At 35.5% G+C, this 24505-nt stretch overlaps 2 long non-coding RNA genes across 2 annotated transcripts; both read left to right on the top strand.

Moving 5' to 3' along the window:
* The first annotated feature begins 272 nt into the window (after positions 1-272).
* LOC107952713 (uncharacterized) lies at positions 273-1714 on the top strand. Its single transcript, XR_001698891.2, has 2 exons — positions 273-459; positions 540-1714. It is a non-coding gene; the product is annotated as an uncharacterized lncRNA (long non-coding RNA).
* An 11954-nt stretch (positions 1715-13668) lies between these two features.
* LOC121219540 (uncharacterized) lies at positions 13669-14754 on the top strand. The gene is made up of 3 exons (XR_005916376.1): positions 13669-13813; positions 13931-14008; positions 14089-14754. It is a non-coding gene; the product is annotated as an uncharacterized lncRNA (long non-coding RNA).
* The last annotated feature ends 9751 nt before the right edge of the window (positions 14755-24505 follow it).

Genomic DNA, 24505 nt, shown 5'->3' on the forward strand with positions numbered 1-24505 from the left:
TTATTCGCGTAGCTGTTTTATTTTTATGTTAGTCCCTACTAAAAGTGAGCAAAATTCGATTCGATTCGAAAAAATCAAAAAAAATTTCGAATTTCGAATTATTCGAATCGAGTTAATCGAATTAATCGAATCAATTCGAATTTTTTCTTTCGAATTTCGAGTTCGAATCGAGTTAAATTTTCGAATTCGAATAACTCGAATAATTCGAATAAAAACTATATTTTTTATTTTTAAAATATACTACATATATTTTTTATTTTTAAAATACACTACATTTAAAACAAAATCACTTCCAAAATCCCTAACTAAGTCCGTGCCCTCCCTCCTCCCTTTTTTCCCAATTCGAAAATCTTCACCTCCGGTCCACCCTCCTCCACCGATCCACCTCCGGTCCCGGGTCCTCCACGGCTGACTACTCCACCGCCGGTGTTTTTACGTCTTCTACCTTTGATTTCTAAGGTATATTAACTTTTATTCCTTTCCTTACACTGTATTTAGTTTCAATGGGTTTCTCAGTTTTTGCACGTTCTTCCTTGCAGTACCTTAGTTTGAGCTCTGCGAATCTTTCTAAAGCAACTGATTGGGTACACAGGTAACATTCAAACTTCCCTCTTTGTTAGAGTTGCACTTGTCAGCTGCTAAAGAAGTCCTCTTGATCCCAGTGAAAAGATCCAAACCAACAAATCTTTTATCAAAAATTATGGGTTTCTGTTGAAACAAATAAAAAGAAAAAACATTGAAAAATTTTTTTTGGCTTCTGTCATTAAAATAAGCTTTTTTCTGGTTTTCCCTTATTTTGTCTTGTTTTTGTTTCTTGGTGTGGGATATGAGTGTTTTCCATTTTGCCTCGTGGGTTTTTGGATTGAACTTTAAGAATTATGCGTTGAACGGTCGTAAATTTTTGGCGAAGAGAGAAGAAACTTGTTTCTTCATTGTTTATCAAAGCAGAGCAGGCTTGAGTTTTCTTTAAGTTTGCAGGGAGAGAGTGGAATTCCCTTTTATTTTCGCTACTTGTTGTTTAGTTCTTAAGCTTTTCTTGTGGGGGTGGTGAGAAAGAACTGATATCATCTCTGGTACTAAACATAACCAACACAAAAAATAAGAATCTTTAGAGGAGGGAAGGATCGATGTAAGCAAGTAAGATGGATTACGCCTACGGTTGGTTATTGGATTGTTAATTGTGATGGTGCCTTCAATTTATTGTCGAAGGAAGTTGGAATTGGGGAGATCATTAGAGATTCTATGGCTGCTTTAGTTGCTAAGAAGGGAAGAAGTTTCTTGGCTAGCTCTACCCTTGAAGTTGAGGCTCTTGCTATGCATGAAGGTTTGTTACTTGCTGACAACAAGAGACGCCAACAGAGCTGTAGATTAGGTTGCATCTCAATTCAGGAGGAGGATGTGCCTTTCCAACTGGGTGGATTCATCCCATCTTCTCTGGTTCCTATTCTGAGTTGAGATGAATTACCAACACCCCATTGAGTGTGTTTTTTTAAACGAAATCTTAGAGATAATCTATTACACTTCTCTAAAAGATTCTTATTTTTTGTTTTGGAGGTTTGTTAGCTTCTTTTCTGGGTTTTTATTTCTATTTGGGGTTCTTTTGTATAGCTCTGCCATCGTTTATGCCTATGGAATGTGTTCTTTGTTTTGTTTTTCTTTTCAATGGGTTGCTTTTAATGTTGTTGAAATTTGAAACTTAGATTGCTTTTCTGGATCTGCTACTTCTTTTATTTCTTATTCCATTCTTCAGGCATATATGTTTGATTATGTGTTAAGGAATGATACATTGAGACCTGATATATGTATATCAGTATATGTATGTATTATTCACCTCATTACCTTTGCAAGGATTAAAGATTGTTGAAATTGATATTGGAAATATAAATTCTCTAAGTGGGAATATGCAGTCAATTATTTTCGTATGCACCAATCATCATCAAACTATAGCCATCATTTTGAAGCTGCAGATTTATTGTTGTTCTTTCTAATTTAGTTATTATTTTATATATTCAAAAACTTATAATTATAAAAATAAAACAATTCAACCATTTTTTATAAATGTAGTTTAACATACTTTTTTTTGTTTAATTTATGCTGCTGTATATTATTTAATTTTTAATTTAATCGATTGAGGAGAAAAGAATGTCAATTATTTTTGTATGCACCAATCATCATCAAACTATAGCCATCATTTTGAAGCTGCAGATTTATTGTTGTTCTTTCTAATTTAGTTATTATTTTGTATATTCAAAAACTTATAATTATAAAAATAAAACAATTCAACCATTTTTTATAAATGTAGTTTAACATATTTTTTTTTTGTTTAATTTATGCTGTTGTATATTATAATGGTTTTTGAACTGATGTGTTATTGTTATTAGTTTGGTTTGGTTTGGTTTGTTGTTGTTGTTGGTTAATTGGACTTTTGTTGTGTTCTTTTGGAGTAGGTTTCTATTGTATTTTGGACTTTTGCTTATGTTTTGTTTTTTTATTATAATGTTGTTTATTTCGACTCATGCTATTTACTTGGATTTTTACTTATGTTTTTTATTATAATCTTTTTGTATTATTTTTGTTGTTTATTTGGAATCATGTTGTTTACTTGGGTTGATGTTGTGTTACTTTTATTTATTCACTTATTTACTTCAATTTTTTGTTGTATGATTATGTTTAAAAACTTTAAAGAAAATTATTTTTTGAAAAATTACATAAAAATAAACAACAACAATTTTATTTTATTTTTAAACTTAACTCGAACAAATAATTCGATTCGATTCGATTCGATCTCTATCTCACTCGATTCGATTCGATAAAACTTCAAATAAAGTTAGGATGAGAAAATGAGATTCGAAAACTCGATTAACTCGAAAATTTTCGATTCGATTCGATCGAATGCTCACCCCTAGTCCCTACCATATTTTCCCGTAAGTTTAGATACATTTATTTGTTTCCTCACTATGGCTCAATCATGTATCATATTAAATAGTAAATCCATTTTTTACACGACTGATAATAAATAATTGAAATTAAGGCAATGTTCTGTATTTGGGGATTCGAGAAGTAGTGCTCTAACTTACGGGATTTGGCTTTTTCCTTGACCCTAGATAACTGAACATCCTTTTTAAAATTAAAATGCATGAGATTTATTAAATAATAAAATAAAAAGTAAGCTTATTTTCGAGGATTCGGGATGTCGTGTCCTAACTCACGGGATGTGACCTTTTGTTACCTCGAGATAAGAGGATATTTTACATATGTTTTGATTAAAAATAGTATCATGCAAAGTGGGATCGTATTTTAAACTCTTTTCAAAATTTCAATTATCGACACTAAGACATTAAGTAATTAACTAGGTACCAATTTTGGGCGTCATGAGGGTGTTAATCCTTCCTCGTGTGTAACCGACCCCCGAACCCATTTTTTGGATTTTGTAGACTGAAAAACATTATTTTAGAAAATTAAATCTCTTATTAAAACGATCAAATTTCGAGGTAACCTGATCACACCTCCTGAAAGTGATTGGTGGTGACTCCATTTTCATTTTCTTAAAATATAAAGTCAATTTCAAAAAGGATTTCGACAGAATGACTACTCCGCTATGGAAACCGTAAGAGAGTCAAGTCGTGAGTTGATTACTTTTTGGTCTTTTTTCTGAAATTTGATATTTTGGTTTAAATTTACGATCCTTTTATTGCATTTCATCTTTCATGTTTTGATGTCTCGGGTTGTATAGCGATCTAATATATCTTGATTCGAAAGCTCTTTTAGTGTGTTTTTCGCATATTGCATTGCATAACTGCTCGATTTTTCCCTTCTTAAGCGTGAGTGAGAAACTATTCCTTCGTAAGGTTTTCACCTCCGTATAGGATGGTGGATCACTTTTAGGATACATTTGTACCTATGTCTTCGTGAAATTTTTATCTCCGTAGAGTCATAGAGAAATGTATTCCCCTGAACTGAACACGATCCGTATGAGCCTATAATGGGTGAGGATCGAGGAATCTAGCAGTTCAAGTACCCTTATTTTAGAACCGAACCACATATAATAAGCCCTAAGAGCCTACCCTAAGTAGAACCACACCAAACCCCTAGTGGTCACCTGAATAGGTGCTTTATTTATTATTTATTGCTTGCTTTAAATTCTAACTTTGTATGAAATGTACTGACTTGTTTCATTTTGTTTTGACTGTGACTGCATTGCATTTTCATCATAGAAAAGGTTGTTTATTCACGTTCAGTTGCTAAATAGAGAACTTGTCATGGAAAAGGGATTTCTTGATAAAGTGGAAGACAATGTAGTCGTCCAAATATGGTCCAAGAAGACACAACAAGAGAAAAGTGATAGCCTGACGGAGGGATACATGTCAGAATTATGGGATTTCACTCGCATCAGTGTGACTCAGAATAATCTCCAAGAGTTGAAAGAGGTATGGGACCAATAAAATGACGAAACCAAGCAGCTTTTTTACTGTAACTATGGTGATCTGCCTTATCTACTCAATGTCAAAGTAGATAAGCATTTGTTTTGAGCTGTGGCCTAATATTCGAATCTCGCATATAATTGCTTCACTTTTGGGAAGGTAGATTTAGTGCCTACCCTAGAAGAGTACACAGCTCTGCTCTGTTGTCCGAGAATCCAAGCCGACAAAGCTTATTCAAGAGCCGCCAACGTCCCTACTTTCTGAAAGAGGCTAATGAGCATAACGGGGATGAATGAGCAATGGGTCACAGTTTGGATTAAACAAAAGGGAGATAGTAAATGTGTAACAACCCGACTCGTGTCCGTCGCCAGATTAGAGTTACGAGGCTTTACCGATCAAAACCCAACTCGAAATTTTTTTTATACTAACTCAACCACAAAATTTCCTCCCACAAATATATATATTTAAGAACATAATCAATTAAAATTAGGCATGCATCATTAATCAAAGTACATATACCAACTATGTTTCAAAATTCAACCATATCATTATCATTTACCTAATCAAAATTTGATATAATTCAAATTCTTAAAACTTTTCCAAACCTATACATACCAAATTTAACAGCACTTTTACACCATAAAATTTAACAGCATATATACAGTAAATAGGCAGCATATACATACCAAATTTAACAGCACTTTTACACCAAAATTTAACAACATATATACAGCAAATAGGCAACATATACATACCAAATTTAACAACACTTTTACACCAAAATTTAACAGCATATATACAACAAATTGGCAACATATACATACCAAATTGAGCAGCATTTTTACACCAAAATTTATCAGCATATATACAACAAATGGGCAGCATATACATACCAAATTTAACAGCACTTTTACACCATAAGATTATATACCATAAATCAAATATGTATCCAAACATTTATTTGTACACATTTATTTCATTTCAATTTATTAACTATACTACATATTATAATATAGGTAACCTACCTTGTTTGGACAGCTTTTATATACAACAAATGGGCAGCATATACATACCAAATTTAACAGCACTTTTACACCAAAATTTAACAGCATATATACAGCAAATAGGCAGCATATACATACCAAATTTAACAGCACTTTTACACCAAAATTTAACAGCATATATACAGCAAATAGGCAACATATACATACCAAATTTAACAGCACTTTTACACCAAAATTTAACAGCATATATACAGCAAATAGGCAGCATATACATACCAAATTTAACAGCACTTTTACACCAAAATTTAACAGCATATATACAGTAAATAGGCAGCATATACATACCAAATTTAACAGCACTTTTACACCAAAATTTAACAGCATATATACAGCAAATAGGCTTAAATATAACTAATTTATACAACTATTAACAATTATGCTAAACACATCACACTTCTATATATATAACCGAAATTTACATAAGCTTAAACATCATATATATATATCAAATAGATCAAAAACATAAAACCAAGCTTAACCAAAATGAGTAAGCCATTTTCGCATGGCTCATATTCACATATCCCAAAATTAAACATATTAACTAGACTATACATGCCATGGGTTCAAATTCAAATTTATAAAATACCAAAGACAGTCGATAGTGTGATAGACTATACTGACGATCCTCGAGCTCGTAACGCGACTCCAAAATCTATAAAACAGAGGTAAACAAATACAAACACACATTAAGCTATTAAAGCTTAGTAAGTCATAAGTAAAAATTCATATATATATATTAATACTTATTCCATCATTAAGTTAAATAAACCAAATATCCTAATATTTTGTACCATATAACACTTGAATAAAGATCACATTGTATTTTTCATTTAAACAAATCATATGGCCAAATACACATAAATATTTAACAAAGCCGAATATTCAATAAATCATTATGCCAAAACATGCTTATACTCAAATGGTTAACTCATACTCTATATTTCATTCGAAACTATTATCAATTTAAAATAATCAACTTACCTTATCACCAATTAAGCTAATGGCTAACACATACCTGAATAATTTAGCTTTCTTAACACATTTATTTATTTTTACTATTGCTCACATAAGATTTATAGAACATAGAGCCTTGTATAAAACACCGGCATAAAGCCTGCTAGGCACAAAGCCCGATACATTTCACCGGCACAAAGCCTACTAGACATAAAGTCTGATATAATTCACCGGCACAGAGCCTGCTAGGCATAAAGCCTGATATAATTCACCGGCATAAAGCTTGCTAGGCATAAAGCCTGAACTTACAAAATCGGTCTTTCACATAATTCACATCTAAATTAATCATTCTCGGAATATAATCAATTCACAATATTACATTCGGCCCTAGCTTATATAACTTCAAATAATTCATTTCAATGCATAACAAATATATATATCATAGCTAGTTCAACATTTAAATGCTTATTGACTTACCTCGAATATCGTCGACTGTTAAATCGGCTACTCAACCACTTTTGTCTTTCCCCGATCCAAATTCGATTTTTTTAATTCTTGATCTAAATTTTAACTCCAAAGTGCCGAACCCTTAACAAGGTAAATGACTTTCTTTTCTTCTCACATTCGGACAAAAAAAAAATGAATAACATGCATGGCTTTTATTTTATGTTTTATTATATTAATATATTTAATTTATAAAACTAACCTTAATGATTTTACTTTAATAATTAACTAACCATGTCCATAAAAGTCCACTCAAAATTTCAATGGTATAATATCAACATAAGGACCACACATTATAAAAGCCATGGCAATATAGCACTTTAACAAATAGCTAGCTATTTTTGCATTTTACGCGATTAAGTCCTTTTTAAAATCGAGCACACAAACGATAAAATTTTCACATGAAATTTTCACACAAGTAAATTCACACATAATAAACACATAAAATAATATTAAAATATTTTTTAAACTCGGATTTGTGGTCTTGAAACCACTGTTTCAATTAGGGTCAAAATCGGGCTGTTACAAAATGTATCCCTTGGAAAAGTTTACAGGATTTGATCCTGGCACATCCAGATCAAAGACAAGGGTCGATGTCTTTGCTTTGAGTATTTACGGGTTGGTTATTTTCCCCAAAGCACTAGGGCACATAGATGATGCAGTTTTAGATATATTGAACCGACTCAACAAAAGGGTTATGCCCGTCCCAGCGATTTTAGCCGAAACTTTTAGATCTTTGAGTGCATGCTGGAAAGCGGGTGAAGGAAGATTTATCGGGTGTACATAACCCTTGTTAGCTTGGTTCCATAGCCACTTTTGGAAGGTAGAAAAATTATCTTATCGAGTATTCTCTGAGAACTACTCTCTATTGAAAGAATTCGTAGCTACGCCAAGATGAGACAACATTTCAAATGAAAAATGGATGGCAATTCTCTAGAGTCTCTAAGAAGAAGACGTTGAGTGGAGGGCCCCTTGGATGATCTCTAATGATTTTGTACCAATGTGGAGACTTCAACTAGGTCCCTCTACTCGAGATATGGAAAGCTACTAGATACGCCCCTCTACTTGTATTGAGACAGTATAGATTAGGACAATTCATATCGGCAATGCAAGGTTTGGCTCAGTGTGAGTTTGTATACAAATGTGATAATTACAAGAAGGCTCGTCAAATATCGAGCACTTGGAACCAAATCCACAAAATGAAAAGATTTACCGCAAATCCCATGACGACCTCCGAGTATGATTGGTGGTGGGGTAAAAGAGTCAATGACAATGTCCCTATGTCAAGTCCAGAAAACACTTGGCCAATAGAAGGACACTTACAAGTAATCCTTTCTGAGTTGGAAACTATAAAGCAAGACTTTGAAAAGAGGCGTTCGGAGTTGGAAAAAAAGATAGAACAGTTGGAAGAAGAAAAGATGCAGCTAGGATTAGACGTCGAATCCAAAAGTTAGAAGTTGAGAAAATGAAAGAACAAGGTTGATGAAAACTTAGACAGTTTAAAAAAGATTATAAGAAGATGCGTTTGTCAATTAGGACTGTCGAGTTGGGTAAAACATCGGAGCAATGGTGGCAAGAGATCAAAGAAGAAAAGATTAGGGCTGATTAGTGGGAAAAGAAATTCCAAGATGCTCGAGTTTGAAAAGATGCTCTAGAAAAGGATTTGTTAGAAAGCTAAAATGAAAAGGTTGGATTAAGAGCCTGGGTAGCAGAAGTAGAAAGGTCACTGCATCAATATCGTAGTCGCAACTTTCCAATTGAGTTAAAAGCAAGCCTAAATAAGATTGAAGAGTTGAAGAGAAAGATAGAAGAGCTCGAGACCGCATTGTAAATTTGTAAACTTCGAGTTGAACTTCTAGAAACGAACAATGAACATTGGAAAAGCAATTCCAATGCTCTCAATGTCAGATTAGAGATAGAGATCACATCATTGGTGAAGCTGTGACTCAAGTACGGGAAGTAGTTGACCATTTGCAAACCTTAGCAGTTCAAGCTGACATGCTAAGCTTAAAATACGAATTAGAATCATATCGGGGTTGAGAATTAGCTTGGCTTCTTAGGAAAGTCAAGGCTTTGAGTATTAGGGTAAGGTCGTATATGTAAAATGTATCCGTTTTATGTAAGGAGATTTGTTTTCTAGTAAAGTTATTCTAATAGAATTGAATCAAAATCAATGCCCCCTTTTTGCATTCATTTTCCATTTATCAGGATTACATTTCATCATATGCATTAAGTTTCACATAAAATACCCTAATTAACTAAAATTGCGACAGTTACCCTAGAAACCAACAAGAATTTGCCAACTAAATATCGTTACGGTACCCGCGGTAAAACTAAAGCCATGGATCAAAGGTTAAAGAGATTAGAACAAATTTAGAAAGACATGCAAGATCAGTTGCAAGCCCAGCTGTAGGAACAATTAGCTAAGGTACAACAAGACATGAGGGTCAAATACAAGAGTCCCAACGAAACATGATAAGTCAGTTGACCCAGTTGCTGGCAAGAGGGACTGAAAAAGGGAAAAGTACTGTAAAAAACTTTAGGGATGATAATAAAGACCCTATATACCCCCTAGGCTTTACCCCAGTAAATGTCCAAACCTAGCCAGTTACATATCCAAGAAGGGTACCGTTACCATAAGACCTCAATAATATTAAGCCGACACTTCAGCACTAGTGAATTACTCAACAGGTTTAGGTTCTAACCCCGGGGATATTCTGTCTAACCCAATTGTTCCCGATTTAGACGACATGGCCAAAATGGATAGAGCAAAGGTATAATTGCCAAAACAACTAGAAGACCGGTGCAAGTGGTTGGAAGAAAAAGTCAGAGCTATGGAGAATGTCGATTACCTTTGCGGGGTTAATGCTAAAGAGTGGAGCTTAGTCCCTGACCTAGTGCTCCCACCAAAATTCAAAACTCTAGAATTTAAAAAATATAATAGAACTAGTTGTCCTGAAGCTCATATCACAATGTTCTGCCGAAGAATGATGGGATACGTCAATAACGACCAATTGTTAATTCACTACTTTCAGAGTAACTTGACCGGGGCAGCCGACAAGTGGTACAACCAGTTAAGCCGTGCTAAAATCAACTCATAGAAAGACTTGACACAGGCTTTCATGAAACAATACAGCCATATGACCAACATGACACCCGATAGAATTACACTGTAAAATATAGAAAAGAAGCTAAGTGAAAGCTTTAAGCAGTATGCTCAGAGATGGAGAGAGGTGGCAACACAAGTCCAACCACCTCTTCTGGAGAAGGAGACAACAATATTTTTCATAAACACTTTAAAAGCCCCGTTCATTAACCATATGTTAGGAAGTGCTACCAAGAGCTTCTTAGATATAGTAATGTTCGGAGAGATGATTGAAAATGCAGTAAAGAGTGGAAAAATAGATGCGAGAGAAAAAGCTAAAAGATCAGCCCTGAGAAAGAAAAAAAATGAAGTGAATAACGCGAGTGTGTATAATAAAGGTTATTCAAAACCGGTCACTGTAGGCTAACCAAGGACCGTAACAACTAGCCATTAAGGTCCCTCAAGGTAAGAATCTAACTCAAGACCAAACACAAAAAAAAACTCCAATTTACACATATCCCAATGACATTAGAGAATTATATCAAAATTTTTTCGATGCGCATGTAGTATCCACATTTTACTTGAAACTCATACAACCTCCGTTCTCAAAATGGTATGATGCGACTGCTCAATGCGAGTACTATGCAGGAATAACGGGACACTCAATTGAGAATTGCACTGCATTTAAAAAGTTGATTGAAAGGTTCATCAAGATAGGGATCGTAAGGTTCGATGATCCATCGAGACCTAATGTGGTAGGAAATTCGTTACCCAGTCATTTAGATTAATGGGTAAACGCGATAATTGAGAGTGGGGAAAAGAAGACCAAAACTGATATTACGGAAGTAAGATCCCTATTAAAAGAAATGATAAACATGAGATTAATCGTTCAAGATTCGGAGAAGGTACCCAAAATACTGAGAAGCTGCTGTGAGTTCCACGCTGAAGAAGGTCATGAGATTCAGGAGTGCACTGAATTCAGAGCTTTTGCGCAAGGTCTGATGGATAAAAAAAGAGTTGGAATTCTTTGAAGATGTCAAAGAATTTAGAGATATTTGCGCTTTAGAGGAAGAATCAAAGGAGAAGGTCCACAAGGTCAACCACCCAGTGGTGATTATTTCACAACCAAGAAATAATGAAGTGGGAGCACAAGTTACACCGAGAGTCATAATTCAGAAACCCGTGGCCTTTCTCTACAAGGAAAGTAAAAGGGTTCATGAAATTATAACTGCAACGTGATAATCCCAGGAGAGGAAAACTCAATTAGCATTTCAGAAGAGAGCCAGGATGTTGGTTTCTACATGCGCAATGGGAGGCACTATGACCCTGCTAATACAAGAACTAAGCCTGTTAAAGGAAAAACCCTGGCAGTTGAGCATAAGAAAGAAAAAACGATTAGGCTTAAATCACATATTAACGAGCCAGTAACTGAGAACAAGGCTAAAGAATTCCTGAAATTCTTGAAGCATAGCGAGTATAGTGTTGTAGAACAACTACACAAACAACCAGTACGCATATCAATACTAGCCTTTCTCTTGAGCTCAGAGACGCATCGTAGCGCGTCGATGAAAGTGTTGAATGGAACTTATATCGCTAATGATATCTCTATGAACAAGCTAGACCGTCTGGTTAACGATATAACTGTCGACAATTTCATATATTTCAAAAATGATGAAATACCTCCAGAGGGCATGGGATCCTTGAAGGCCTTACATATTACTACCCGCTACAAAGGATATACATTGCCAGGGGTGTTAATCGACAATAGATTGTGCTAAACGTCTTACCTCTGTCTACAGTGAACAGATTACCAGTCGATAGCTCTCACGTGAAGACGTGTCAAAATATACTGAGATCATTTGATGGTACAGAAAGGAGGGTAATGGGAAGGATTGATATACCTCTCCTAATTAGTCTGAACACATATAAGATAGACTTTTTGGTGATGGATATCAAGCCCTCTTATAATTTCTTGTTGGGTAGACCTTGGATTCACTTGGCTGGGGCAATACCGTCGTCACTACACTAAAAATTGAAGTTGGTAATGGAGGGTCGACTGGTGATAATAAATGCTAAAGAAGATACCATCGTATCTGTAACTAGTGACGTACCATACATAGGAGCAGATAATGAGGCAATAGAATGTTCCTTTCAATCACTGGAATTTGTTAATACAACTTTCATTGTCGAAAGAAATAAGATTCCAATACCAAGAATATCTAAAACCACAAAGATGGGCCTGTAGTTAACGGTTGGAAAAGGAGCCTTATGTGGAAAAAGACTCAGAAAATGTAACGACCCGATAGTCATGAGTGTTAGAAAGTACATTTTCGAGGCTCCATTTGTAACGTCCCGAATTTTAGGCCTAGAAGTATTGGGCCTTGAGTAAGGGAACGATTAGGAAGCTAAGCATAAAAGTTTATGTGAGCTAGGAAATGACACAAAAGTATGTTTGTTTTAGTGGTTAAGGGTCCTGAGAGGAATTAGAAAAATATTGGGTTCAAACTTGAACCTTAGTAAAAAATTTGGTTTTAAGTGGATAAAACCCTGGATGCTTGGATGTAGGCCTTTTAAATTATTGTGTTAAAAAATGTCATAAGGAAGCATGTAGTCTAGTGGTTGTGGAATCATTAAGGTTACAAGGAACCTGGACTTTGGCTTTAGACCTTTTTATTAATTGAAGATAAAATGTGACACAAAAAGAGCCTGTGGTCCAGTGGTAGGTAGCGTGTTTCTAATGTTAGGGGACTTGAGTTCGAGTCCTGGTTTGCGCAATAAGGGGATCAATTTTTTATACCTTGCACGGCTAGAGTTTGTCTTGCAGTAAAATTCTGATTAATGAGATGTTGGAGTGATATGTGGAGGATTTCAATGAGTGGATTGGAGGAGAGATCTTAGGGGGAAAAAATGGAGTTTAAGTTGTCAAAGGTTGTTGTCGAATTTGCTAAGGGAAAAATAGAGTATCCGATTTTGGTCATTATCCTAAGTGCTGGTATTCTTTTCATATGTTTAGTGGCCGAATACTATATTTCCGGGAACTCTCTTCTTTACTTTTTGGTGCAATGTGAGTTACTTTTTTGGTCTATTGTGTAAAAGTCGAACCTTCTTTTACCATTCGGGTACCTTGGGCAACTTGGTTTCTTTTATCTATTAGCTGAATACCCATTTTCTTTTCTTCAATCACTTCACACTGTTAGCCAAATCTCTACTCATCATTTTTTTTCTTTCTCCATTTCCTTTCCCAAATCTCTACTCATCATTTCTTTTCTTTCTCCATTTCCTTTCCCTTCTCTTCCCATTTCAGTTAGCCTTGGCCAAATGTCCTGGTGATATCTTTGGTTTCATTGATTAGTTCTTGTTGGCCGAACTCACAATACCATCCTCTCTTTTTCTATTTTTTGACTTCTTTATTGTGTTTAAACCGAGTTTCTTCTTCTACTAATCCTTGGGGTGGTTGCATACTTTACTTATTTTCTCTCTAAATATCGATTATTTCTATACTCTACCGATGGTATATTGAGTTGATATCTACAAGCGATCTTGACAAATCGGTAGGTATTCAAAAGTTCCCTCTCTTGTTCTCTATTACTGTGAGATGTGTGCGAATCCGTTTCCTTCTATCTTTTCACTAAAAGCTGAATGTTTCTTTCCTTCATGTTCTTTGATAGTTGAATGGTGATCCCTTCCTTTTGATGTGGTGATAGATGGGTTAGGTGTTCCTAAGAAGTGAAGGGGTGCAAGGGTTACCAAGCCGTCGAGGTTCGTCCTTCTGTTAATCGATTAAGGTAATTTCGATACCTTGTTTTTGGGTAGGCCGAATATTCTTTTATTTTTGATAGGATAGTATTCATGGATTTAAGCCACATTTACAATCGATCCTTTCTAATAAGATCTGTTATTAGGCAGTAAATCGGCAAGAGACATACGATTGTTTTTAGTTAGCTATCTAATAGGAGTAGATCGCGTGGTACTCAATCAAGGTTGGTAGTGATTATTATTTTGGATTAAGTTCTTTGAACAATAATATATGAAAGACTGACTGTATGCGGAATGAATGTAGGTTAGGCGCTTGAGAGCTTGGAGCGGTTGCTTAAACAGGTGTGTACACACACCACTCCAATTGTAGATTGGCAAATGCCGAAATCCCAAAATGCTGAAAAGTCAAAAGTACGGCTACGACTATCACACGAGTGCACGAGCGCGCATATGGATAAGTCGATACAACGACAGAGGTCACCACGAGCGATCTCGTGGTCTTAGGCCGTTTTGGGGCCAAATAGACTGGACTGGGCCCAATGGGCCATGGGACCTACGCGAGTAAATTTTCTTGGATGGATAGGAAATAATGAGCTGGCCATGACGATCACATGGCCAAGGGCAGTTTTGGGCTTAGTGGGCACATAAGCGTGTGGGCCCACTTGGGCCCATTTACACCGTTATGACCACTTAGGTTATCTGTATTGCTCAAGGCGACTGTAGACCTTCGAAAAGGCTATTAAATGACCGTAGTACCCCTGTAAGGTAAAATGATCGTAATACCCCTAGAGGGTAAATAACTATTTTGCCCCTTGTAGGTAAATGACTGATTTGTGCTATGGTTTGATTGACTTAACTGTGACCAATATGACTGATTCTAAGCATGGCATACTGCATACACGACATACCGCATGGGGTTGGGATATTGTATTGGAGGAAGTGGTTGATACGTGAGGGTCGCACGGGTCGCATGAGACGACTGTGGACCCATCAATGGTTTTAAGCCGATTTTGTGATTGGCAGCTCTGCTGCAATATTGGTTAGTGCCGCAACTGGTGCTACATAAGGAGCATAGGGATGGGTGGGTCAATTTAATCCCTACAGGAGTGTAGGGTTGGACAAGAGATGGAGTCCAGGGTTGGTATGGGTATTTATGCATTGCATATACTGATCCTGATACTGTAATGGGCTAAGGCCCACACTGATACTGTTACTGTTAAAGGGCTTAGGCCTAGACTGATTCTGTTTCTATAATATGGGCATTACACACTGAGTTTTCATAAAATCACCCCGTTTTTAACCTTTCAAGTAATACCCAGAGTTAGACGGTTCAGAGCTGTGAGGGGCTCGGAGAGGGCCACTCAATTGCATAATTTTTATTCTGTTTTGCTGAGTTACTAAATCACTTTAATTTTGATTCGGGTTGTAATAAAGCCTCTAGAATTTTTGGATTTTAAATTCAGGATTTTATTGATTGTGATTCTTATCTGCTAGAAGTAGAACCCGATTTTCTAAAACAATAACTATTTTCAAACGCTACGTTTCCGCAACTCAATTTTTAAATATCACGTTTTCGTAAATCATTTGCTTTAACTTAAGCTTTCGCAACAATAAAGTTTTGAAGGTAAAAACTTTATAATAGACCTCAATTCAAAATAAACAAACGCAAACTAAGGTTTTATACAAGTTTTAAATGGTAAGAAGTTTGAAATTTCAAGAAGGGTTTTTAATAAAAACATGGTTTTCGAAAAACACTTCAATGTGACACGCCATATTCGGGCCTAACTTCTAGGCTGGGTTTGGGGTGTTACACCATTACCATAAATCGGACTCGTAAATGAAGTTAGTTGTGTAGTTAATTAGGTTTTGGTTAGGTGAAATTGCATGAATTAAGAGTAATTAAGTAAAAGGACTAAATTGTATAAAGGGTGAAAGTTGAATTATAGATTAAAGAAAAATTAAAGAGACCAAAGGAGCAATAATGCCAATGGTCATAATTGAGGCGGCATAAGTGTAAATATATTATAAATATTCAAAGTTAAAATATATATATTATAATATAAAAACTTAAAAGTTAAGTATATATATTATTATATTATAATGATAAAGTAAAAGAGAAAGAAATAGAAAAAGAATGAGAGAAAGAAACAAAACAGAGAAGGAAAGAAAGAAAAGAAAAAAAGAAGGAAAGAAGGAGAAAAGTTAAGTATATATATTATTATATTATAATTGATTAGTCAATTTAGTCCATTTTCTTGTAATTTTTATGTTTTTGGAATCCCGGTATTGAATACTACCCAACCCATGTCAAAATATTAGAAATTATTAAGTTTTTAATTTATTTTTATGTTGAATAATTTTAGTATTAGGGATTAAATTGATAGATTTTTAAGTTAGAAATGGAAAATGATTGAATTGTAGAATAAATTGTAAATTTTGAATATTAGGGACTAAACTGTAAAAATTCAAAATTTAGGGATTTAAGTGAAATTATAGAGTTAAATCTATTCTAAAGTGAAATTTGTATGAAAATCTAAGATTGATAGTGAAGAAATAAAAATAGTCTCGATTTAGGGGCTAAATTGGAATTTAGGCAAATATTGAGTAAAAATTGAAATATTAAATACGAGATTGAATTGTGTTGTATTGATGAATTTCAATTGTTTTAATTTCGTAGCTAACGTCATATCGGAATCCTCGACTAAAAAGGGAAAAGATAAAGTTGACGAGGAATAGCTCGGAATTTCTAGTTTGTATTTCTATAATCTGAATCTAATTATTAATTGTTGTATTTTGATTAAATGTTATGGTAAGTGATTAAGGTGAGAATTATTGTGTTTTACAATTGAAATGGATTGATTTAGTATGTGATGAATTTATTGAATTTATATTGATTAAATTGATGTATATATATTGAATATATTGATTATTTGAATTGAAATGAATATTGGTTGTATTTGGAAAGTGAATTGAAACCCTATTAATTGTATCGGGCTGGGTCGGATAGATGGCATGCCATAGGATTGGAAGAGTTCAGGGACTTTTTCGACTTCGATTTGATGAGACATTGGGTGTCAATTTATTACTACGGATTAATTCGATGAGGCACTAGGTGCCAATTTACTTTGGTTTAACCGATGAGATACTGGGTGTAAATTTATTACTTTAAATTATTCAATGAGGTACTGTGTGCCAAACTGTTGCATTTTGGTTGGATCCGTGTATCCATCCGAGTCCGAGTCATGTTAATAGGGGTAAATGAATAATAAAGTCTTATAATTTATATTGAAATGGAATGATATGAGAAATGAAGTGGAATAGTGAATTGAATATGGTATGGATAAAGCAATTGAATTATGGATAAAGCAATTGCATAAATGAAATGTGATTAAAATTGTGAAAAGCTATTTCTATAGCAAGTGATGGAATATTTAGTATTGTATGGTTTTAAATGTTCAATTGTGCTTAACATTTTATTATACATATTATATTGTTTTATTTTTAAATATTCAGATTATAGAAATACCACTGAGTTTTTACTCAGTGTACGATTTTGTTTAACGTGTGCAGGTTAGGTACTTAATTTTGATCGCCGATTCAGCATCCAACAACGACTCCAAACTCAAATGTGGTGATGTTTTTCCTTTTGTGTCGGCATGTACCTAGGGTGTCTAAATATTAATCATTTTGTGGATTGATTGTAAATAAGATTATAAGTTAATATTGGATGGTTATATACATATAAATATGTGTTTATGTTTGAGGTCATATTATGACAAGTTTAAGTTAATGTTTAAATGAACATGAAATAGGTAAAATAGATTGAATTTGGCATGTTTACAAATTGGATTTGAATGATGTTTTATTGGTATGTTTTGATGATATAATTGTGGTACCTATGAGGATACATTTGTTAGGCACCTAGGATGATTGTTTTGACATATTTTGGATGTGTTTTGAATTGGTTAAACGAATGATTTTTTAGTTGCTTATTGTTCAAGCTTACAGGGAATGGTAAACTTGTTGTTAAAGGTGCATTTTGAGTCCACACGGGCATGTGACTGGACTGTGTGAGACACATGGCTTGACCACACGGGCGTGTGAACCCTGCAACTTTGAAAATTTTTAATATTTTACGAAAAATTCTCTGAGTCTCTGAATTAGTCCCGATTTGTTTCTAACACGTATTTTGGGCCTCGAGGGCTCAAATAAGGTACATTATGTATGAGTTTAATTGGTTTTTGACCTGAATATTATGTGATATCAATGTATAAATTTATGTCTGTTTGATCGATAAGTTTTGGTAATGCTCTGAAACCCTATTCCAGTGATGAATGTGGGTTAGAGGTGTTACAGAAAATACCTTTAAGGGAGAGTTGAGGCACCAATGCTGATAGACAAACGAGACCGCTTTAGCTTAAGATACAAACTAGATTCGAGGCAAAAGACGAGGGAGTTGGAGAAGAAACAAGAAAGAAGAAGAGAGCAACTGAGTGGGGGAGAGATCAAATGGGAATCGATGACCTTTCCCCATATATCCAAAACGTTCATGTCAAGAGAAATCATTTATCCTAAATGAAGAATGGCAAAAAAAAGAGCCCAGAAGGAATGTTGGGAAACTTGAGCATCAATGCTATATCTGAAGAAAGAATTGGGAAAAACATGTCAAGCATTCGTCCTTATATCCCCGGAAGTGTTCTGAACAATTGGATTGCGGAAGAGATCGTTTTAATTTTTAGAACTAATTCAGGGTAATGTTCAGAACACACTTATTGCTCTAAGCCTGGGAGTAATAAGAATCCTTTTGTGAAAAAAGGCATATGTCCATGATTTTTATTTCAATAAAATGCATCTTTGTGTCTCATTTTGGAAAATATTCTTTTATTCTTTCATTCTCCAGATATTAATGATATGAGCAGCGCTGCTACTGACTTAGAATCTCATTTTGAGCAAGATATGTTTCTAGAGGAATCTTAAGACTTTGAAGATGACCAAAATTGTAACCTATCTCCTGATTTGTTAAGGATGGTAGAACAAGAGGAGAAACAGATTCTACCTCACAAAGAGTCAGTAGAAATTGTGACCTTAGGAGACGGACAAGAAAAGAAAGAGGTGAAGTTCAGAGCTTACATCACCGCAGAGACAAAACGAGACCTCATTGAGTTACTCCAAGAATTCAAAGACATCTTCGCATGGTCGTATCAAGACATGCTTGGTCTAAGTACTGATATCGTGGTACACCGGCTTTCCATAAAAGAAGAATGCAAGCCAGTTCAACAAAAACTTCAAAGAATGAGGCCCGACGTCTTGTTAAAAATAAAAGAAGAGGTCAAGAAGAAATTTGAAACTGGTTTCCTAGAAGTGGTTAAATACTCAGATTGGGTAGCCAATATAGTCCCCGTCCCTAAGAAAGATGGGAAAGTACGAATGTGTGTAGACTATAGGGATTTAAACAAGGCTAGCCTGAAAGATAATTTTTGGTTGCCTCACATCGACACCTTAGTGGAAAACACGGCAGGTTATTCACTGTTCTCCTTTATGGATGGCTTCTCCGGTTACAACTAGATAAAGATGCATCCTGAAGACATGGAAAAGACCACATTCGTAACCATATGGGGAATATTCTACTATAAAGTGATGCCATTCGGGCTGAAAAATGCAGGAGCCACGTATCAAAAAGCCATCGTAACACTGTTTCATGATATAATGCACAAAGAAATCGAGGTTTACGTCGACGATATGATTGCAAAATCCCAAACAGAAAAGTAGCACGTACAAGTCCTGAGGAAATTGTTCTTGAGGTTGAGAAAATTTCAGCTAAAGCTCAATCCAGCAAAATGTATCTTCGGGGCTAGGTCAGGAAAATTGCTAGATGTTGTAGTCAGCAAAAAGGGGATCGAAATCAACCCAGACAAAGTCAAGGCTATACAGGAGTTGTCTCCGTCGCGCACTCAAAAGGAGGTTCGGAGTTTTTTAGGGAGATTAAATTACATCGCCCGATTCATTTCACAATTAATTGAGAAATGCGTCCCACTATTTCGTCTCCTTAAGAAACATAATCCAGGTGTATAGGATGAAGAATGCCAAAAGACTTTCGACAAAGTCAAACATTACTTGTCCATTGCCCTAGTACTGATGCCACCTAGTCCAAATAAGCCACTGATACTATATTTGGCAGTATGTGAGAATTCTATGAGATCTGTGCTTGGCCAACATGATGAGTCAGAAAAGAAAGAAAGAGCGATATACTACTTCAGTAAGAAGTTCATTGAATGGGAGACAAGATACTCGTCAATTGAGAAGTTGTGTTACGTCTTAATCTGGACAAATCGAAGACTAAGACAATACATGTTGTACAACACAACTTGACTTATCTAAAAAATGGACCCTCTAAAGTACATAATTGAGTCAAATGCTTTAAATAGAAGGATCACCCAATGAAAAATTTTGCTTTCAGAATTTGATATAATTTATGTGAACCAAAAAGTAGTATAAGAGAGTGCAATAGCATATTTTCTAGCCAGTAGAGCTCTAGAAGATTACGAGCTTTTGAATTTTGATTTCCCGCAAGAAGATCTGATGTATGTTGCAACCACTGAAGAAGTGCTCAAGAAAGACATCCTTGGAAACAATTTTGACGGAGCTTCAAACGCTATAAGTAACGGAATCAAGACAGTCCTAGTATCCCCAAACGGAGATCATTATCCCTTCATTAGTAAATTGGATTTTGACTGCACGAACAATATGACAGAATATGAAACATGCGTTATGGGTATCCATGCAGTCGTAAAACGTAAGATCAAAGTGCTAGAGATATATGGGGATTCTGCACTAGTAATCTATCAACTCAAAGGTGAATGGGAGAAAAGATATCCCAAGTTGATCGAGTATAAAAGACTGGTCCTAGAGTTAATTAAAGAGTTTGATGACATCACCTTCTGCTACCTTCCGCGAGATGAAAATCAGATGGCTGATGCCTTAGTTACTTTAGCTTCCATGGTCAAAATGAACAAACGAGAGGATGTAAAACCTATCCAGATGAGTATTTATGAGGCTCCGGCTCATTGTTATAACATCAAGGAAGAGGAAAAGGATGATCACCCTTAGTACCGTAATATACTGTGATACGTAAAGAATCGTGAATACCCTGATCAGACGACCGAGAATGATAAAAGGATGCTGAGGAGACTGGCTAATGACTATATCTTAGATAGGGAAATCCTATATAAAATAAGAAAGGATCAGGTGCTACTAAGATGTGTGGACGCCATTGGGGCCAAGAAGACTTTGGAAGAAGTCCAAGAGGGCGTTTGCAGAACACATGCTAATGGTTTTACAATGGTCAGGCAAATCATGAGATTCGGGTATTATTGGTCCACTACGAAAGGGGATTGTATCAGTTATGCCAAGAGATGTCATAAATGCCAAATTTATGGAGACAAAATTCATGTGCCTCATTCACCTCTTCATGTTATGACTTCTCCATCGCCTTTCTCTATGTGGAGAATAGATGTCATTGGACCGATCTCGCCAAAAGCTTCCAGTGGGCATCAATTCATCTCCGTAGTCATTGATTACTTCACTAAGTGGGTAGAAGCCACTTCCTACACCAATGTCACGAAGTCGAAAGTCAGTAGTCAGTAAATTCTTGAAGAAAGAGATCATATGTCGGTATGGGATGCCAGAAAGGATTATATTTGACAATGCATTGAATTTGAACAACAGCACGATAGCAAAGGTCTGTAGTCAATTCAAGATCAAACACCATAACTCACCACCATATCGCCCAAAAATGAATGGTGCGGTGGAGGCAGCCAATAAGAACATTAAGAAGATCGTGGGGAAAATGACTGAGACTTATAAAGATTGGCATGAGAAGTTACCATTTGCCCTCTATGTTTATCGAACGTCTATCAGGACCTCCACCAGGGCAACGCCTTTTTCATTGGTTTATGGAATAGATGCCATTTTGCCCATTGAAGTTGAGATTCCTTCTCTTCGAGTATTGTTAGAATTGAAGTTAGATAAAGCAGAATGGATCCAATCCCGATATGATTAGATGAATTTGATTGAAGAGAAGAGGTTGAAAGCTATCCGTCATGGTCAGATGTACCAAAAACGAATGATGCAAGCTTATGACAAAAAGATTCGCCCTAGAGAATTCCATGATGGGGACCTAACATTGAAAAAGATCCTTCCTATATAAAAGGACTTCAGAAGAAAGTGGATGCAAAACTAGGAAGAACCTTATGTGGTAACGAAGGCCTTTTCTAGAGGAACACTAATTTTGACCGAGATGGATGGCAAAAACCTGCCTAATCCAGTGAATTTAGATTCAGTCAAGAAATACTTCACCTAAAAAAAGAAAAAAAAGGGAGAGACCAAGGCAAAAACTCGCAAAGGGTGCTTTGAGACCAAAGGGGTTTAAGTTGAAAACCCAAGAAAGGGCAGCTCAAATTTGGATTGAAGATTGAACGTGTGATGGTTGGGTCTTCTCAGAAGGAAGAATGTTGCATCTTGGACACCAACAAAGTACTCTAGATCTCCTAAACACATATCAGGCTCAAAAAGGTCTTCGAAAAGTTAGTGCGGAGAAGCTCACGCTATGATATCTAGGGCATCTAGTTTTATCTTACTCACTTTGTATTCTAGCAATGTTTGCTATTTTGATTAATCTATTCATTTTGAGCTCTGCTCCCAATAAATTTCAAACTTGTCAATTGTTACGATCTTTTTCAAGCATTTTTCATTAAAATAACGATTAATGGACAAATAATATTCAAGTAAAAGGATTTATGCATATTCTTCTGAAAGGTTTTTTAAATACTACAAGGACCTGAAATAAGACCACTAGTTAAAACTAACCAAATCTAAGAGTTGGAAATGTTTGGGAATGAATAGTTTAAATTGTAATTATTTCTTCAGGTTTTCTGTTAAAGATACTAGCTGGACAAGAGGGCAGAGTAATGCGTCAGTGATAGAACCTTAAAGAATAACGAGCAATGTCAACCTAAGCATTAAAAGGGGATCAATTGTGAAAAATGACATCCTGCATTAATGCAAATATCATTCATACACATCTAGTTATGAGCATTAAATTCATCCTGATCATAACATCCTAATCACTTGGCATAAATATAGACCCATGAAATGGATTCTACTGGTCATGTTCCCTAGAGAATGGTGTAACATATCAGTAAAACCACAAATCCTATACCCCTAAAGTTACAGTGGGATGGATTGAAATCATCGTGGCCAATCTTATCTCCCTGAAGTTGCAGTGGAGCAGATTAAGGCTACAAATCTTATCTCCCTGAAGTTACAGTAGAGCAAATTGAAGATGTGAATCTTATTTCCTTGAAGTTACATTGGAACAGATTAAAGCTACAAGTTACGAATCTTATCTCCCTGAAAATGCAGTGGAGTAGATTGAAGATGTGAATCTTATTTCTTTGAAGTTGCAGTGGAACAGATTAAAGTGACAAGTTACAAATCTTATCTCCCTGAAGTTGCAGTATAGTAGATTGAAGCAACAAATTCTACACCTCTGAAGTTAGAGTGGGTTAGAATGAAGTTACTTGAAAAAGAGGAGCGCCAAAGAGGTTGAGATTCGGCGAGACCAAACGAAATTCGTCCTTCTTAAACAGTCTTTGCTCCATTCTCATTACACAACAACGAGCAAAGAAGGGCAGCTGTGAAAGCCCAATTTCACCCGGGCCTAAACCAAACAAAAAAAACCAAAAAAATAAATAAAACAAAATATTAAAGTCCATAGTCCAAATTACAATTATAGCCCATTTACAAAAAAAAATAGCAAGCCCAAATCAGAAAACCCAAATGACCCAAAATCTAAACAGTATTCAAAAGAAAAAAAAAGAAACCCCTAACTGTTGCACCTAAAACCCTAGCCTGCCGCCCCCACTCTTCTCACGTCAGCGCCATCAATTGCTCTACTCCCTCAACCACCCCTGCAAAGAAGAAGCAAAACACGCAAAGAACAGTAGAAATAATAAAAAAAATATCTTGTAAAATGGCTATAAAAAAGCCTAAAGCAAATTGTAAAATAAGGTTTTTTTTTTCTTTGAAATAGAAATAAAAAACAAGCAATCAAAAAATCAAACAGAATACAAAAAACCCGAAGGTGACCTTTTTTCTATTATTTTTTTAATCTGTTCAATATATATTATAAAATAAAAAAGGGTAAGAAACTCACCATTGTCGCGCACAGGAAAAAGAGGAGAAACGAAACGTTTCTCTATTTTTTGTCAAGTTTGATCAGGCTTTCAGGGATTTCAGTCTCGGATCTACGTTCTACAGGTGATGGGCTTCAAAGAGGGGTCTTTTGGCGTTTTCTAGCCACTGGGGACGGCAGAGCCCGTCACTGGCGACTGGTGGCCGACGTAGGACTCGCCGCATCCCTAGGCCGGATTTTCGAAAATTTAGAGAAAAAAAGGTTTCTAAGTTTTTTTTTAAATAGATGCAAAATGATTTTTTAAATCTTTTTTTTTACTTTTATAGCCCATTAAAACGACGTTGTTTTGGGCTTATTTCCTAAACACCAAAATGACGTCGTTTTAGGCCGAACCAGATCCGACCGACCCGACCCGATCCAAGGATCCACGTGTTTTTTAATGGTCTATTTATGCTTTCGGTCCTTCCACTTTTAAATGATATTTCAATCCAGTCCTATTTCGCTTCTTTTTCTTTTTTAAATTTTACCA

Source organism: Gossypium hirsutum, chromosome D07, assembly GCF_007990345.1.
Source record: "Gossypium hirsutum isolate 1008001.06 chromosome D07, Gossypium_hirsutum_v2.1, whole genome shotgun sequence".
Lineage (NCBI taxonomy): Eukaryota > Viridiplantae > Streptophyta > Magnoliopsida > Malvales > Malvaceae > Gossypium > Gossypium hirsutum.